Source organism: Chinchilla lanigera, unplaced genomic scaffold, assembly GCF_000276665.1.
Source record: "Chinchilla lanigera isolate Chin_1 unplaced genomic scaffold, ChiLan1.0 scaffold00020, whole genome shotgun sequence".
Lineage (NCBI taxonomy): Eukaryota > Metazoa > Chordata > Mammalia > Rodentia > Chinchillidae > Chinchilla > Chinchilla lanigera.
This window is the reverse complement of record NW_004955421.1, coordinates 23,001,266-23,020,981: the sequence shown is the minus strand read 5'-3', so window position 1 is coordinate 23,020,981 and position 19,716 is coordinate 23,001,266. Positions and strand designations below refer to the sequence as shown.

The 19,716-nt window shown below is 43.9% G+C and overlaps 1 long non-coding RNA gene across 1 annotated transcript; it reads right to left on the bottom strand.

The window, feature by feature from the left end:
- Positions 1–1,562: 1,562 nt before the first annotated feature.
- LOC106148415 lies at positions 1,563–13,326 on the bottom strand. The gene is made up of 3 exons (XR_001233838.1): positions 13,202–13,326; positions 2,803–2,839; positions 1,563–1,660 (listed from the first exon to the last, which is right to left on the bottom strand). It is a non-coding gene; the product is annotated as an uncharacterized LOC106148415 (long non-coding RNA).
- Positions 13,327–19,716: the final 6,390 nt, after the last annotated feature.

Here is a 19,716-nt window from a genome sequence, read left to right as displayed (position 1 = left end):
GAAAATCCTTTAGGGAAGGAGAGGGAGAGAAAGGGAAAGGAGAGCGAGAGGCAGAGGGACTGAGACTGTCTGAGAACTACAACTAGAGTACTAACCCAAACATAAATGATTCGACTTTTTAAAAACCCTCTTCAATTTTCATATTGGTATGTTTTCATATGATATCATTTTTCAATCAATAGCTGAATCACAAGATGAATTGCCTTTTTTCTGGCCAGTAGTTTTCCTTTGGGCAAATCTGTGCATTAGGCAACTCTGTCCTGGGCCCACTCTTGCTTCAACTTTGCTGAACTGTTCTCCTTGCTCTACCGAGGGAGCTACCTGCACTCTTTCCGGCAGTACTTTGAATCACATATGATAATAACTAACCAAAATATTAATTGTACCAAACTACAGGCACATTTTTCTGTAGGGCTCCAGAGTTTTGAATATTTTTTTATTTCAAGAATAGATGTTTAATAATAAAATGTTATACAAAATGGGGGTGAAGGTGAGCATTTTGGAAATGAGAATTTGCCCAGTGTCTTCCAAAATACAATAGAAGATGGCTCAATTTTTCATCCCACTCTTTCTAAACAGGCAGTCCCATGATTCTGGATATGGCCGTGGGGCGGGAGTTGGGGTGGGGATCGCTACCCTGGAAGTGTCAGGCTGTGAACATAGCAGTGCAAGTGTTTTGGATATTTTAAGAGACTGTTCATGTTATCCAAGTGCTCAGAGAGGGGAAATGACAGCTTCCAAACTGAGCAGACTATCATCTGCTATTACTTTTTCTTTTCTTGGGATTTTGCTTTTAATTAAAGGCAGCAAGGGAAAGATAAAACTCTGTATTATTACTATTATTATTATTGCTATTAAAAACTCTGACCACGTCTGCTTTTCATTGCTAGCACAAAATACCTGACATACACAATTTAAAGAAGAGAAGGTTTATTTTGTTTCCTGGTTTCAGAGGGTTTAGTCCGTGGTTTCTGGCTCCATTGCTTTTGATCTGTGGAGAGGCAGAAATATCATGGCAGAAAAGGCAGAGGAGAGGAAAATTGTTCATATCATGGCAACCAGGAAGTGGAGAGGAATAAAACAGTCAGAGAACAAGGGGCCAGAGACAGTTATAGTTCCTAAAGTCACACACCACTCAATCTGGTCCCAACTATTGTTTTCATTACTTCCCAGTAATGCCAGCAAATTATGGGAGTGATACTCCTGGGAATGATATAGCCTGGATAGCATACAAAAGGAGGCTTCCTTGCTATTGCCTCTGTACCTGCTGCTGCAGCTGCAGCTGCTGCTGCTGCTGCTGCTGCTGCTGCTTGCTGCTTTGATATCCCCTGCCTGTTTTGCCATGATTATTTCTACTCTATGATGCCCCGCTAGTGTGCTACCCTGCCTTGGAGCCAGGTAACTATGGACTGAAACTTCTACAAACTGTGAGCTAAAGTAAACCTTTCCTCCTCTAACAGTGGGTATCTGATGTTTTATCTCAACAATAAGAAAAGTAATTAAGACACATTCATTCTTTCATTCATTCTTAAAACAAGAAATTATTAAGTACACACCATACCCCAGGCCCGGGTAACACAAATATCAATTGTCATCATCCAGGCTTTTAGCTTTTCCACTTCCATACGAGAAGTACACACTTCATTGCAACACATTGTACCTAAGAGCAAGAATAAGCAGTACATAGATTAAAATTGTCTGATATAGTCCCTAAAGTCACACCCCCATTATGCCCTCCCTTCAACCAGATCCCACCAGTTAAGTGAAACATCCATATAATGCCTTCCTAGGCATCCCTCCAACCGTGGGCATGGAAAGTAGCATTGTTTCCATGGTTAGCAAATGCCTCATCTGAGACCCACGAAGGTGAGGAGGGCCAAGAGCTCATGATCAGGGATGGTGGCCGTGTCCAAGAGGCAGCAGAGTGGTGATGAGGTCCTGGATGCTGAGCTAGACCCCACAGATACTGGAGGTCCAAATCATTCCACTCCAGCTCTTACATTCCGAGCCCTATTCCTTCACTTGGGGTTCTAAGTAGAACATGTCATCTGCCCCATGGCCTTGCATTGTTTTGACTGAGATGCCGGCATCAAACTCCTTAGTGTTTGTTGGAATGCAGGGTCATTTAAAAGCCTGACTCCTGTCCTACCCCAACTCTAAGTATTCAGCGATGTGCAGATTGCTAGAAACTGGATGTTCCAGCACAGAGGGAAATAATGCTTCCCCTCTTCAGGCTTGAGAGCAACCAACAGAACTGCACAGCGCACCATGCCATGCCTGGCAGCTGAGGTGCTGGTGGGCAGAGTAGATAAAACCTAAAGAGCACCACGGGAGAAGGGGAAGAGTCAAGTGAGAGAAAAAAGAGACAAACGGGAAGGAGAGAAAAAAAGAACTAGTGTAGCTGAGCTATAAGGCAGTGTGAGATACTGAATTAACAAGACTTCTTTTCACAGGAGTCTCAGGAATACACACGTTTTACCTCATTTACACGGCGAAGATTGGAAACAGCAAGGGCAGCTGCTGCCCCTCCACTTTGAATCTTACATCCGCTTTGTGTCTGCCAGGCATCCTTTGTGGGAAATGCGGGGCCAGGATTTTATCTGTGTGTCCTTGCTGTTTGTACAATGTTCCATGTGAAGGGGAAGGGAGGAAGGGAAGGGAGGAGCAAAGGGGCAGATAAGGCTCAGCTTCTTTGTATAATCTGTATTTTCTTTCAGGAATTGCCAACTGTTTCACACACACACACACACACACACACACACACACACACATTCGCACAGCACTTTATACAGAGCATCTTACCTGTACTACGTGTGATAGCAGTTTGGGGCTGGAGTCACTAGGGGGAGACAGAGAAACATGAGAAACGCAGGAATTGACGTGTGCTTGAACCGTTTCACTCATCGAGTAACTGTTCAGACCATATAAACCGATCAGTGAAAAAATCCTCTCAAACAGCAGCAAAGAGCTACACAGATGTAAATCCAGTTATTATAATGAGCCCTGCATCCAAGTCATGAGGCCATCCACTTAGCTATGGCCTCCAGGGACAGAGTCCACGGTCAGTTCTGGAGCAGCAGGAACTACGGCCATTGCTCGTAGGATCTGAGATGGCAACTGGCACATAGGAGATAATTTTTAATGTGCTTCTTAAATGAGTAAAAATTTTACATGGAGGAGAGCTATATAATTGACCGGCTAAAATGAGCCTTATCGTTAATTTTTGCTGGAGAAAAACATTATTGGTCGTTACTCCAGCAAATTTGAAAAGCAGCATTTTCCTACGCCAATTGAGATGTTGGACGCGCAGCTAGCGTACTGATGCAGCGTTCATTCTGCTGCGATGTCGTTCAGGGCAGGCTGCCCAGGGCTGGGCACACCACAGTACCAAGCTGTTTCTTCTTCCTCACAACCCCATTGTTAGGAAGGTCGGTTGTGTTACTAACCATACCCAACAAATGTCTAATAACCACCTGCTATGTGACCCAAGTCTTCTAATCCTGAAATACATCAATAACAGCAACTACACGCACAGAAGTTTCTGTGCTTCGAGAGTGCAGGATCAGAAAGACAGACAGCAATTTGGAAAATTTGGAGTCACTGAGGAAACTTAGCTAAAGAAATGTGTACGCTGCCAATGTCTCCATCTGCTCTGTAACAGAGCCCCAAATCTAACCCAGGCTGTCTGGTCCAGTTCCTGCTTTTAACCTTGACCTGGCTTTCACTTTCCATCCTGGTGCGCCTCTAACCTTGCTACCTATCCAAATTTATTTGCCCCATAAGCGCCAGAGAACACGGAAGCTGACAGTCCTCCCTCGAACTACACTTGGTACCCCTCCCATCAGTGCCAAGCATTTCTCACAACCGATGACTCGACTCCAGTGACAGTTTAACCCACGCCGGCCGCTGGGCCCTTAGAATTGCTTGCCTACCTGGCAGAAATGGCCCTGCTCCACCTAGAAAACTGTTTGTTCATGAGTTTGGGGAAGTGGCCAAGTCCACCAGACAGGACTAAACAAATGACTTTGAGGGGAAGGGCCCGGCTTCCCGAAAGTCTGAATTGCTTGAACTAATGAACTGAACCATGTTTGAGCCATTTAAACCACATGAGGTCAAACTTCCTCCACCCCTCCCCCTCCGGCCGCCTCCCACTCTGCTCTCTCTGCAGTTTGTTTCTTCCCTTCCTCATCTCATGACTCGGGCAGGACTTCCGGGTGTGGGTTCAACCGGTCTCAAGACAGCTAGTATAAAAAAGAGGATGGGGAGAGGAAAGCTAGGGCGGGTGCAGGCTCCAGGGCACAGGCTGCTGGGCTCAGCAGGGCAGCTCTGCCAAAAGCCCGTCGATAGCCCGAGGGCTCGCAGGGAGCACAAAAGAAGCTTTAAATGTGAAATCCCATCCGCAGAAGGGGATTGAGCACATTCTTCACATGCGAGTTTATGAGGTCATGGGTAAATGCACATCCTCTAGTATGCAAATCATGGCAAATATTTATTGAAGGCCTACTATGTGCAAGAGCCTGTGCTGACAGTTATTTACTTGCGTGGATGCTAGCACTTTCACCCAAATCTCTGCCTCTCTCTAGGTTTTTTTTTTCATGTCCATAATGTGAAGGAATTTAAGTTGACAGTCTCTAGAAATTCGACTCTAAATCTCCAGAAATTCAACTCACAGGACTGTGAGCATCTTGAAAGCAGAGATCGTGTCTCATTTATCATTCTCCTCCAAACATGTAGCTCAGGCAATGCCAGGGAGAAAATTACAGGCAAACGTTGATTGAACGAATCACACTTCTGCAATAAGACTGCAAGGTTTCAACCACCAGTGAAGGCTGACTTGTGCCCATCACAAATGTGTATGAAAACATGTCGAGCGGTTTGTCATGTAAAACTTTTTGACATTCACTAAAGAAAACTGGCTAACTTCTGAAAGCTTCAAAAATCTAAATATGTCTTCAAATGTGGTCAATTTATGTGACAATCAACCTCTTATTTTTTAAAGAATCATTCAAAGAACTAAGTTGGAGGACTTACACTTTCTAATTTCAAATTTTACTGCAGCAATGAAGACAAATGGTATTGGTATAAAACTAGATGAATAGATTAATGGAATGAAAGAGAGCTCACTGATTATCGTCACCGATTTTCAACAAAGGTACCAAAGGACTTTGAAGGGAAGAGCCTTTTCAGCAAAGGACAGTGAACCACCAGAGAGTCACATTAAAAATAATTAATTTAGACCTCATATCATGCACAAAAGTTAACTCAAAATGGATTGCAGACCCAAATATAAAACGCAACATGATAAAATTCTTGAAAGAAAATATAAAAGTGAATCTTTATGACCTCAAGTTAGGTCAAGGATTTCTCAGACATTAAACCAAAAAAAGCAACAGATGATAAAAGAAAAGAAGTGATAAATTTACTTCATCAACATTTTAAAAGTTTATGCTTCAATGAATACCATCAAGAAATTAAATAATCAACACATTGGAAGATTGGATGGCTATAATAAAAATAACAAGTGCATGTGGACAAGGACACTGAAAAATTAGAACCATCATTCGTTACTGATAGAAATGTAACTGATGCAACGACTGAAAAATAAGTTAGCAGCTAAATGTTAAACATACACTTTCCATATGACTTGCCAATTCTTCTTATAGTTATCTACACAATTAAAATGAAAACATACACCTACACAAAAATTCATGCAGAGTTTCATTGCAACTTACTTGTAATAGCCAAAAACTATATAGGCATCTGTATTTATTAGTGGATAACTCAATATACAAATGTGGTATATCCATGCAACAGAATACTATTCAGCAATAAAAAAAGAATAAAGTACAAATGATGTAATACAAATAAGCCTCAAAAATATTAAGCTAAGAGGAAAAAGAAAGTCACGACAGATCATCTATTACATGATTCCATTTATATGAAATGCCTACTAAAAGCAATCTATGAGATAAGATGGGGCTGAGGATAGAGCTCAGCAGCACAAGCACCTGCCTGGCAAGTGCAAGGTCCTGAGTTTGATTCCTGATACCAAAAAAAAAAAAGAAACCAGACCTATGAGATAAGATGTTTAAGATGTTTATTAGGAGTTTCAAGGGCTGGGGACAGAATGGGAAGTGAGTGCTAATGGACAGAGACTCTTTTGTGGGTGATGAAATGTTCTAAAATTAGAAGATAGTGGTAATTGTACAGCTCTAAGTATATGAAAAACACTGAATTATGTTATTTATTGAATTATATCTCAATAAAACTTGTTTTAAAAAATATGTCAACTCTTGATGGGAAAAAAGGACATTTTTAGTCAAGATGTTAAAACCTGGCTGAAGACAAAGGGAGTTAATTGTTGCACTCTAGTACTTAGAGGTGATCTTTCAAATGTACTAACCATTTTAAGTATGATACTATTAGTATTTATGTTGCCAGGAGAGATGACATCAACAGTAGCTATTTGCTATTGGATGATTTTAATTAGCTACTAATTTCTTTTGTCCCTTGAGGCAGGAGGTCTTAGTGCTTGAGAATTCCATTCTGTCTGCTTGCATCTTTTTTTTTTTTTTTTTTTTTTTTTGGTTTTTCTCCGGTACCGGGAACCGAACTCACGACCTTGCGCTTGCCAGGCTGTCTGCTTGCATCTTACTGATAGAGAACACTGAGGAAGCACTGTAGGCTTCTGTCATGATGAGGAAAAAATGTGGGAGCAGAGAAAGCAAAAGAATGACTTCTGAAAAATAAACTCAATGCAAGGCACTCAGAACTAGCTGCTCAGTGATATGAACATCCTAGCTTGTGGAAGACCCTCATGGACTATTCATAAAAAGGAGTGGAATATATGTGTCTGGAAAAAAAATTCTCAAATTATGTCTCTCAAACATTCTTATTCTAATTTGATTTTGAGAAAATAGATCGTAAATTGTCTCACTTTTTGGTAGCAACGTGGGCTTGATTTCTCCTCCTGGGTTTGTATCTGTAACTTGCTCTTCTCCCAAACAGTGCCTGGGCTAAGCTCATCTAATTCGACAGATTGCCCAGTGTGTGCTCCGGTTCTGACAATTTGCTGCATGCATCTGTGATGTGCATCTGATCGGACAGATGCCCTGGCATGTGAGACTGAGTCTGAGCTTCCAAGTTGGACTCACCGTCAGGAGGCGGCTTGGTGCTGCTCACCGAAGCTGACAGTCAGGAAGCTCATGGCTTTTGGTCTTTCCTGCACTGTTTTGGGATCGAGATTATGATTTTTCCCCACTTTTGCTGAAGATGATTGGAGAGTACCAAAGTGACTGATCTGGGTCCAGGTCTCAAGCTATACGTGGTGCGCTGTCTGCACAATGAATCAGTGCACACTCCGCAGAGTCACGGTGCCGCTGACTGCAGACACACTGCAGGCAGTGAAGACCCGCAGTCTATTCAAGTCAAAATCAAGCAGGCTCCTGCTGAATCCCATTTCTCACAAAAAATAAGGAATAGGCAGAAAGGCACCTTCACAGAAACTAATCAGAGTTTGATAACTACATAGATGATGGGAGCAGCTTCCTTGTCTCATGTACTTGAAGAAATCATTTCTTCCTGCATCTTTGTTAATTCATTTAACTAATACATATTGATTGTCCACCTCGTGCCAGTGTGTCAAGGAAGTCACATATAGGTGAAGCATAGGCACTGCCCTAAGAGATTTTACAGACTAGAGGGACAGACCTGAATACAAGTAAATGCAATAAGATCTGATGCATGTCACAAGTCAAATATGCAGTGGGGAAACTGATAGATTAAAGCATTTTTCAAAACAACTTTCAGACCTCAGAGCCAGTGAAATGCCCCTGAGACAACTAAACCAAGATCTGCCCTTGCTCTTGTGTTTTCAGGTTAGCAGGCCTTCTCTATGAAGGATGTCCTAAATCAGGAATCAATAAACCGCAGCCCAAGTACTCCAGTTCAGTTCACTGCCCATTATTTTGTGAATAAAGTTTTATTGGAACACAAACACATCTATTAACTTAAGTATTGTCGAGTGGATGGCTCCTTTTATACTACAGTGGCAGAGCTAAGCAGACCATATGCCCACCTCCCTTACAGGAAAAAGTTTACATGACATTATACTAAGAAAAAATGTCCAACAAATTAACAGGAATGGTTTCATAGAAAGAAACCTGTAAAATCTGTTTAAAGGAACTAAAACATTCTAAGTAAATGGAAGCATATTTTATGATGAAAAACAATAACATAAATATACACCAATTCTCTCAACAATTAGCACACAAATTTCATGTCCTTCCATCAGAAAGTGATGGAGTGTTACTTCTGACAAAAGCCAGGCATGGTAGCACAAGCCTATAATCCCAGCACTTGGGAGGCTGAGGCAGGAGGATCATTGCAGTTCAAGGCCAGCTTGGGCTGTAAAGTCAGTTCAAGGCCAACCTGATCTGCAAAGTGCATAGCGAGACCTTGTCTCAAAAAGTCAAAAAATAAAGAAAGAAAAAAAGAAGTTAAAGGACAAATAAAAAGATTAAATGACAAAAGGACAAACTTTCATCATATTCTCTCCCACCCACACTTGGGGAAAAGCCAGCTGCCATGCTGTGGGCTACCCTAAGGAAAGGCCAGGCTGCAGAGAGTTGATATCTCTAGCCCATAGCCAGTGAGGGGTCTGAGGCCGGGGGAAGGGGAGGTGCCTGGAAATGAATCTTCCCCTACTGATCCTAAGGACCTGCGCTGGGCCAGCAGCTGTCATGGCAACCTTCCAGAGACCCTAAGCCAGGGATCCCAGCTAAGCCACACCCAGACTCCTGAGCAAAGACACAGGGAGATGAAGATGTTTATTGTCTTAGGTTGCTAAATGATATGAGAATTTGTTACATGGAAATAAATAACTAATACAGTAGACTGTATGACTCAGCTTTGCATTACTAAAGTAATATAAAACACTAATCTGATTAAACTTGGGAGGCCAAAGCATGAGAAAGCTGTGAATGCCTGGTGAGAAGGTGATAAGAGAGAACAGAAACCTCTGCTCCATGGAGGGAAATCAAATAATGGGGTAGAAGATGAAAAATAAAAGTAGCAATAAATGATAAAAACAATGTAACTGATTACTTCCTCAAGAAGGGTAGGGGAAATCCTAGGTTTTTTCTTTTATTTTAAAACATAAACCTTGTATAACTAGATGACCCTTTAAATTTGGAATAAATATGTATATTGAGAAAAATTAAAATTTAAAAAGATTTCTTTACCACACAATCCACATGTGGTTCTTTTGTCTGTCCTAAATTTTTTTCTCCTCAAAGTTTAAACTGGAAAATTTTCCTCTATTATTTCCCTCATGTTATGTTTTGACCTTAAGTTTCTATTTAATCCTTTCTAGTTCTTACAATCTCAAAATTTTCCATCTGTACTGAAGCTTGTAAATCCCTAAATCTCCAACCCTCTAATCCTTTTTTCCCTTTGGGTGCGTGTTGTAGTTTGAATCTGGATGTGTCATGTATTACAGGCTTGGTCACCGGCCTGTGGCATACTGGGAGGTGGTGGAATCAAGGAGGAAGTAGGGTCATTGGGGCATGCCTTTGGAGGGGACATTGGGATGCTCACCCCTTCCCCTCTCTTTCTTCTGCTTCTTATCTACCATGAGATTAGCAGCTTTGCCCCATTGTGCATTGCCTCTATGATGTGCAGCCTTGCTACAGCTCCTGGGCAATTGGAACAAGTGACCATGGACTGCAGCCTCATAAACTGTGAGCCAGACTAAGTCTTTCCTCCTCTGAATTCATCTATCTCAGGTATTTTGTCACAGCAACAGAAGTAGACTAACAGTATGTTTATGTACATTCGGGTGCATGAATGTATACGTGAATGTATGTGTGTCTGCATTGTGTGATGTGTTTATATGTGCATGTTTGCATGTCTCTGTATCTGTCTACGAGTTTGTGTATGTGTGTGCTTCTCTGTGTGTGCATGTACATATGTACACCACACAGCATCCTTTCCACTTTTTCCTTCTTCCTCATGAAGCAAGGAGTCCCACCAGTGCGTCTGTGGCATCCCATCCCGTGTCTGGCAGGAGAAGTCCTCAGTTGGTGTTGGGAACAGGAATGAGCCTCCTGGTGGTGCATACTGTCCACTATGGAGGCCTGGAAGGCACAAAAACAGATAAGCCTGAGAGAGAAAGCTGCAGGAACAACTCTGGCTGAGAAACCCACTGTAGCCCTTGTGGGGACGGGGTTGCTGGGCTCAGCATCCTGCTCCCTGAGGCAAGCACCAGGTAGCACCAAGCCGATGGCGGAGAAGAGGCCAGGACAGAAGCCAGAGGGCAGCCACATTCAGCACATGTCAGAGACCAACTCAGTGGAAGCTCCATGGAGGAAAAAGTTCCAGTCACTAAATATTCCCCCCATTCCCCACAAACAAACAACCACCACCAGCAGGGGACAGGAAGTAAAGAGGCCCCCAGCCTGACTTCTGCCTTGGGTGGTTCTGTGGAGCAAAGCCAGGTGAAGGAAACGCCCCAGCCAGTGGGGTAGATTCCTGTGAACTCTTGGATGCCAGGAACCGCTGAGTCTTCTTCATGAGCGAGGAGGCTCCGAGACTGGAGAGAACGCTCCCACTTCAGAGAGCCACGGGACCTTGGGAGTCACCCAAGTGAGCCAGAGTCTTCCACGTTGCTTGTTTAACATCTGCCTGCCTCACTCAGCCGCCAGGTGTGGGTTCTGTTCCCTACACTGAGTTCCCTACACAACAGGCCCAGATAGAACAGGGAAAACTCCAGAAGGGCAACCGAGACCCCTGGAGCTGAGAGCTGTAGCCAAACTCTGGCCCTCGGAGGGCCTTTGCCCTGAGCTACATCCCCACCTTCCTTCCTTCCTTCCTCCCTTCCTTTTTTCCTTCCTTCCTTCCTTCCTTCCTTCTTTCCTTCCTTCCTTTCTTTCTCTCTTTTTCTTTTCTTTCTTTCTTCTTTCTTTCTTCTTTCTTTCTTTCTTTCTTTCTTTCTTTCTTTCTTTCTTTCTTTCTTTCTTTCTTTCTCTTTTCTTTCTATTTTGAAAGAGAGTCTCACTAAGTGGCTATATTGCCAAGGCTGGGCTTGTGATCCTCCTGCCTCAGTCTCCCAGAGTGCTGAGGTTACAGACTTGCATCACCACACCTGGCTAGATCTCTACGAGTGTAACATTCTAGTTGTTTTTCTCACATCCATGAGAGCAGACACTGGGAGGGAGAGGAGTATAGGAAGCTGGGTTAAATAACCCTAAGTCATTGCAGGCTGATCAGGCCCGCCATCTCCCAAGCAAGGGGACGGCAAAGGCTTAAATAAATGCTACAATGTAATGATTTTAGGGCTCCAGCAGGGACTAACTCTCTTACAGCTTCAGTATTCTCTGAGTTAGCCAAAGACTGCTCTGGACGGCCTGTATTTATTAGGTTTTCAAACAAAGGAGAGGATACTCAAGAAAACGTGGGAATCTCGCAGGACATTGGGAGAATTTTCCCAAGTAGTAAATTATGTCAATCAGGAGAACTGTCTTATCTTTAGGTTGGTATTTATCGTAAGAGTGTGGAGTCTACAGCTGCAGTCTCCTTGTAAATAACTGGGGTTGGAGCCAAACGTGCTCAGCTCTGGCCTTATCTTGTCCTTTGAGGCATCACAGCTTGACAGGCCAATACAGGCCTCAGCAGTGACCAGTGACCCATAGCAGTTTATTTACTATGAGTCAACTGCCCATCTTTAGACAAGGTGCCTAAGCTTCGGATAACTCCCACGTAAACATGAAAAGCCAACTGGATGATATTAAATCCTGCTCAGAGCCACTTCATAGTGGTCTCCACCAGAGGAGCATATCACAGGAGTGATGTGCCCCACCCCCTGCCCAGTTAAACCTCAGCATGTCTTCAAGCTGGCCGCTTCCACCTGCAAGCCCATGGAGTCACCTGTTAGATTTCTGGGTGTAAAGTCACCCTCCACTTGTTGTGACATCAGTTATGCTTGTCACTGGCTTGAGGTGGCCTTGCTGCAGACTGCTCACTAAGTCCCTGTGAGGCCACACCCCCAAAGAGGAAAAATGAACAACAAACCACCCTGACCCTGTGCGAAGCCAGCAGGCACCCATGACGGGAATTAGACATGTCCGTCCATTCAAGGTTAGGACAAGGGACACTCGTGAATCATTGCACTTTTCTGTGTTAACCACACTAGTGAGGCATCCAGCTAAACTGGGGACCAAAAGAAGGAGAGATGTGAGTGTGACCATTCACTGTGACAGGAAGCTCTAGAGAGAATAATTGTAGCCAGTTCCAGCTACTGAGCCGTCCCTAGTGCTTGTCACATCCAGTCCCCGTATGTGAGCTGCTCCTATTTCTCACCACACAGACAGATGAATCTTCTACCCAAACCTCGGTCATTCTGAGGCAGACCTGGAATTCACACCAAGGGGGAAAGAGGAAACTGTGGCAGAGAGGAATGTGGCCCTAGAGACAGATCACCTGGGCTTGAGTCCTGGATCAGCCACTCACTGGTGACACGGCTGAAGCAAGTCGCTTAGCCTGTGCTGCTTCTCTCTCATGTTTGTGAGAAGAGAATAATGACAATGCCTCTGAGCATGAGTGAGAGAAGACAGCGGGGGTACAAGGAGAAGAATGGCTCAAGGACTACAGAAGCTCTGTGACTATGACCGTCTTGGTGAAAGCACAGTGTTTCCACAAAGGACACCAGGATGTTCCCATCTTGGAGCCACTTCTACTGTCCACAGGCAGGTTCAGCTCAAAGCGGAAACCAACCTTGGTAGCTCCACTTGGAAACCTGGTATAATTTCACAACGAATCCTTAAATAACCCGTGCTCCTGAGAAAACAGAGCTGGAGGCACATCTCGGGCACTAACGCCGTGAGAGGGTGAGTACAATTACAGGGCAGCAAGAGCAGGAAGAAGTAGGAGGGGAAGCCGCAATAGGGAAAAAGCAAAGACGGGTGTGTGCCCAGCTGGCCACAGCTTCAGAAGAAACACAGTTTGGTCACAAGGGACATTTTTGAGCAGATCAAATGACTTTACTGTAGCTGGAACGGATCGTAAGTGGGGGCAGGAAAGAGATGAGCAGGGAAGGGATGGGAAGTCACACTGCTCTCCATCCCCTGCCTCACAGGGGGGCATCAAGGCTAGCAGCACAAACCTGCACCCAGGTTGTTTGCACCCCTCCTGTGTACTGACTCACCTGGACCTGCAGGCTGAGGCTCCAGGCCCTCCAGGTGGTAGATGGGAGCCTGTAGCCCAACCTCACAGCATGACACCTCATCCAAGTCTGAGTGTGGTGGGAGCAGCTACGGCCAGTAGGAGGCCACTGAGTGGGCACTGAGATTAGGAAGCAGAGCTGTTGCGGTTCTCACTTCTGAGGACCTAGGGTGGCAGGAAGTGTGACCGAGTGACAGTGGGGAGGCATATGTATATATTTAGTTCAGTCTGGCCCCTTTCAATAAGGTGATCTGAGTTGTATGTGCATGTAGTGGTTTTTGTTTTAAAGTGTAGCTCAAGCAACATTATATTTTCAATGCAAGGATAGAATTGTATTTGCAGTAATAAATGTTTCTTCTCCTGGTCCCAAAGTAAAATAAAAGCATAACTCAAAATTTATGAAGTTATTCTTACCCCCGTTCTACTACCTAAATTCCCAGGGTCAACTGTAATCACTTGCAAAATCAGCCCAAATTGAAGCTTATCACATCACACATTCCAGCTTCAAGCAATAGCACTCTCCCATGTACTGGTCAGCTTCCCCAGTGCTTGACACAATACTTGACACTTACAATTTCAAGGAGAGAAGGTTTAATTTGGTTGGTGATTTGGGAGAATTCAGTCCATGCTCAGCTGCCTGCAAAGCAGAAACATCACGGTGACAAGGTGTGGCAGAACAAAGCTGTTTAGTTCATAGCGGCCAGGGTACAAAAGAGGGTAACGGTGCCAGGAAGAAGTGGACAAGGGCCCAAGTAGAGCACCCAAGGCCACACCTGCATGACCCACCCAGACATATATAGGAGTACATGCTACTAATCTGCTAGGTGCTTCTTAATCCAGGGAAGTTGACATACCCAGATCAATAGTCATGTCCTAGAAATCCTAAAATCATCTACTAGTCCAAATTTCTATATCCAAAGACTACATATTCCATTCAGAGACAACATATTTACAGACTGTGTGCCCCAATAGTATTATTAGGGAAATATAATCACTATAGTCATCATGGTGATGTAGTCAAAGGCAGGCAACTTCCCAGCCATATGGTCCACACTTTATGTTCTTGTGGGGGATGCTATTGACTGGACCTGGATGAGCTGCCCCTCCACAGGCCCAAAAGCAAAGGGCCAACTGACTATAGACGAAACTTCCAAAACTGTGAGTCAGAATAAAACTTGTCTCTATAAACTAAGTTATTGGCTACAATAGCAGAAAATTCATTCGCACAAATTCCCCAGAACTTTGTAACATTTTTTTCCATAGACGATTTCAAAGTACACAGCCTGGGCAATGATATATAAAGTTGAAGGTGCTTCATTTCATGAAGTTCATGACGATTTGAATATAAGAAAGGCCATGTGGGGGGGCTGGGGATTTAGCTCAGCGGCAAAGCGCCTGCCTGGCAAGCGCAAGGTCGTGAGTTCGGTTCCCGGTACCGGAGAAAAACCAAAAGAAAGGCCATGTGTTGTGTGGGAAAATTGAGACCAGAAGTCAGGATAATCGGTCTATCTTCCCCACACAGGCACTGATAACCTGTGTGTAACACTGGGTAGATCAGCCATCCTCCAACTTCTCCCAGTTCCTCCCCACACAGTTAGGTCAAATTCCTGCAGTGCTAGGATCCTGTGATTCTGTTTTACCATGACAAAGCAAATGAAAGCTCTGTGCTTTCAAAGGGTATTACTCCACCTCTCAAAAACTCAGAGTTCTTCAAGTTCAAAATTGAAAGGCGTACTGCTCACCACGCCTCTTCTTGCTGAGAAAGAATAAGCATTCTAACAAGGCTACCAAAGGTTTGGCTTCATATAACAGTCTGCAGAGATTTTTGTGGTTTCAGTGACTCGTGTGGCCATGTGATCAAAGGTGGAAATTCTGACCACCTGGACTGACCCCCCACAGTCCCATGGGCAGCCTCCTTCCAGGAGTCTGGCTCTCGATCTGTAAACCAGGCTGAGTGGCCACTTGGAAACCTACAGGAGGCTTCTAATTCTTACTCCAGCAAGCCCTCTAAAGTGTATTTCCCTCACGCAGTCATCTGTTGATGGACATTAGGTTGATTCCATATCCTGTCTGGTGGGAATACTGCTGCACTGAATGTGGGAGTGCAGGGGTCTTTTTGACCCATTGATACCCTTTCTTTTGGGTACGTATGCAATGGTGAGGTTGCTAGTTTGTATTTGAGTTCCAGTTTTAGTCTTTAAAAAAACATGAAATCCTATCTTTTGTGACAACATGGATGAACCTGGAAAAATACGAGAAATGGACGAGTAAACCAGGAACAGAAAGATAAACACAACATGACTTCAATCATAAATGGAATCTGTGAAAGCTGGTCTCATGCAAGTTGGGATAGAATAGCGGGTATCAGAGATGGGAGGATAGTAAGAAGCACACAGGAGAGAAGATCCATTGATGAGCAGTGCTGCAGTGAGATATGAGGACTAAGTCCTGGTGTTGGACAGCACAGCAGGGTCAGTGTGGTTAACAATGATCGTTATATGTCTCAAAAGAGTTAAAAGAAAGGAACTGGAACATATGCACTGTAAAGAAATGAGCAAAGTGTGAGGTGTTGGGTATGCTAATGAGCCTGTGTTGCTCACTGCACATCAGTTGTGCTTCAAAAACACGCACAAGTGTGATGTGTCCGTCAGAAGTGTTTTTTAAATGTTTAAAAAGTGTAGACACTCAGAGTTCATCTTAAAATTTGCAAGTCTACTTTTGCTGCCCATTAGCTCCCTGTTAGAAAAGCAAAACAACCAAAAAGGCAGAATCAAAGGCAAAAAGACAAGCTATGTGGACGAGCAGACTCCTGAGCCGTGTGGAAGGGATTTGACGCTCACCATTCAGAGCACGTGGAAATGAGCCCCCTCTACCTTTGTGATGCAGGAGTTGTCAGTAAAAGTCAGAATCCTAAATCTCAGAGGGGCAGGTTCATCTTTTGAAATCCCATTTGGGAAATGCAGCGTGGCAGTTTGGTGTTGGGTACACAGTGTTATTTATTTCAAAGTAAGATTACGCTAATTTTACTAAGTACAAAATATATTAGATATGCATGGCTCTCCCAAACCAGAAAAACACTAAACTTGGATAGAGGTTAGATTTTTTAACAAGTGTAGCATGGTTTTCCTACTGTTCCCTGTAGCTCTTCAAATAGAACATTCACTAGTCTCCACAGATGACATAAGATATAAAATTTGTATTATAAACTAGTAGAAGTAATGGCAAGACTTGGGATCTCATTAGAAAATGTTAAATATTCAACAATGTATAGATATGCCAAGGGATTTTGTGTGTGTGTGAAACTGTATTTAAAGTAACATATGTATGGTTTTACTTTTCTTAACTATAGCACATTTGTTGGATTAAGAGCCTTTTAAGACAGATGGATGATTGATTAGCTGTATTCATATTTTAAGCACTTCCTTGTATTTTATTTATAATAGGTGGGGTTTGGGGATGAGAAATATTTCTTACATCCTTCATTCACAGACCTGTAATTATTCACGCAGATGAAGTGAAGCACCTTATTTAACAGTGGTTAAACAAAGGCCAGAGATTGTGGGTGACTTTTGGGCCTCAAATCATGCATGGTTTGGCCAGGTCCCAAAATAGCAGTGTGTAGAAAGTGGATTAGGGCATGGTCGTTAACAGTTGAAGCCCAAGTGACATTTATTATAGTGGAAATATCACTGGGCTGGAAATTAAAAGAATTGAGTTGGAATCTCATTCCTACCACTTTCTTTCTGTGACTTACATCCTGTTTCCCTGTATGTAGAATAAGATACTAGGCCATATGACCTCTTTGTTCTCTTCCAGCTCTGAAATTCTGTTCTGAAGATCTAGATGGACTTCTCTGGACATAAACTGGTACCTTTCATGTAGGCATAGTTACCATTTAGCAAAAATTAGTCATAGGTTATAGTATAACCCTATGGACAGTACATCTTCTGAAATGCACATGAGGGACTCAGGTGACCATCCACTAGTGAGCACCGTAAATGCCATTTTCCATACTGTTTTATAAATGAATGGCGTTATAAAAAGCAGGGCATGATTCTATAGAAAACCAGCCAGTACCTGAGATTATATTAAAGGAAAAGTCATATAACACAGGTGAAGAAAAATTTCCACTAGAATTTACAATGGACAGTGTCTGGGAGACTTTTTCCTTCCTTTTCCTGTGACTTGAGAGAGATGTGGAGAGTTTTGGGTCAACAGATGACAAAGCACAAATTTCAACCACGGCAAAGATACCCAAAAATGAAGAATAAAACTAGAGCAGGAAAATGTTGAAGAGTGACTCAGGAATATCTCTAAGTATATAAAAGGGCAATTCCACCAGAGAGCTGACCCGTCGTTCTCCCACCTACGAAGAATAAGAGATTTGCAGTAATTGTTAATCATTCCCCATTTGTACTGGAATCTCCTGGGGAGCTTCAAGATACAGACACCTGGACCCTAGAAATTCTGATTTGATCTGTCCAGTGAAAAGGTGACCGGCACAGGAACAAGTAACTGGCTGCGGTTTTTCAGCCTAGGTGCACGGCCAGGTTTTCCCGGGCGTCCCTTTATACATACTCAGCTTCATGTGGGACACGGGTGTGCTGGAAGACAAGGGCTCCCCAAGGGCCTGCTGCAGCCCTCAAGTGATCTGAGCATCTCAGAGGCTCTGGGCGTGGCTCCTGGGAAGAAGAAGATGCCTCACACCATTGCTGAGGTTTGCACATCCACATTCGCTAACAGAATTGTAGGAAAGAGCGCTACCTCCTCTTTCCTTTGTGCTTTCTGGGCTCTCTCCCTTGGCTTTCAGGCCTCAGACAAACTTGTATCTCAGAGGTTTTCCAGCTCCTCCTATAGGCGGGAAGCTGCATGGAGAGGAAGACTGCCTCATCCTCCTCCTGCTCACAGTCCAGCAGGGGGCCGCCATGAACATTTGCGCCCTTCCTGAATGGAGAAGTGAAACAGGGGCAGTAGCTGAGGCTGGTGAACAGTGGCTCTGCACCCCTCTCCAGTCCAGGGCACCGGGCTGTGTTCTCATGGCCAGAGCACCAGCGCAGGGGATGAAAGGCAGATTAGTTTTCTCTTGGTAGGAGAAGTTATTTCCTACTTAAATAGTAAATTCAAAATGCATCTCTCTCCCTGCATTCCCATGATGCAAGGCAGGACTCTCCTGTGAAGTATCATCAAGCAGGGCTTGCACCCCACCCCATAAACCCAGGCCTCAGAGCACCGCTTTGCATTCATGACCTTAATGTAAGGCACTGTCATCCCTGAGCCCATCCCAGGCCTGAAAGCCCCACCTTCCCCCCATGTTCTAGCTCTTCCTGTGAAGGAAAAACTGTGATAAACCAGTTCCTTCAAGGACACTACATCAAAAACAGCAGGCTGACTTTCTCTCAACTCCTGGGGCAGCTCCACAACACCCAACAGGCTCTTCTTCCACACCAGCCTCTTAAGAGAGGAGAAGAGCTCTCCAGCCAAAGGCGACCTGCAACCCACAGATACCATGGGCCCAAAGCGTCCCTTGCCGGGTCCAGCTTGCATTCCCGATACAGTAGCAGATTTTGTCTTGCACTGTTTTAAGACATTATGCTAACCATTTTTTAGGAAAACTGATGTACCTTGAAACCATAATATTAAACAAAATAGATGAGGCACACATGCTTAAATGATTTCTCCTACCCAAGAAACCCAAGATATAAATAAAGAGCAAAATAAAGGATAAATAACAAGAAATAGGGAGATAAATCTTTTGCAAAAGGGAAAGGGACCAAGAGCTGGAGGGCAGGGAGGAAAGGGATGAAAAGGGCACTCCCCGTGAGGAATGTAATCACTCTGTACTTCAGACATCTACCCAGGAAATAAAAATTTAATTAAAAAAGCATTGTGTTAGTTTTTAAAGAGCCCTGTTTGTTAGCTGACACAACCACAAGAATATGTCTACTTTTTAAATTAATAATACTTTGCAATCCAGAGCAGGTCCCAAGGCCACAGGACGCAGACATCACATGTTGACCTGGGAAAGCCAGCTGGGACTGTCAGAGGCCTCGTCCTGGTGGGAGTGTGGACTCCGAGATACAGAGCAATGGCTGTGAGACTAGGGAGGCCCTGGAAGCTGCCTCGAGGGGCCCAAGAACTGTGCCGGGCCAGGCTCCGTCCCATGGTAACATCTCAACTCCTGACAATAAACACAAAGCCCTAGAGAATGAATGGCTTTTGTTTGCCTTTTCTGAGATGCATCTTAATTCAAGTACTTGTGCCCGAGTGAGTCAGAGGCAGGAAAGCCTCCAGCTCCACACCAGCTGGTACTTTTCCATGCCGTCCCCTGAATTACATAACATGGCACTTTTTTAGAAACTTGGTTCTAGTTGCAGAGACTTCTAAACTAAAATTTCAGCTTCCTGGTCCTCACACTCTCAACTTTTCCGGAGAGGAGATGCTAGGGTTTCAAGCTAGGGACAATCGCAGTGGGAGAATAATATATTCTCATTATATGTA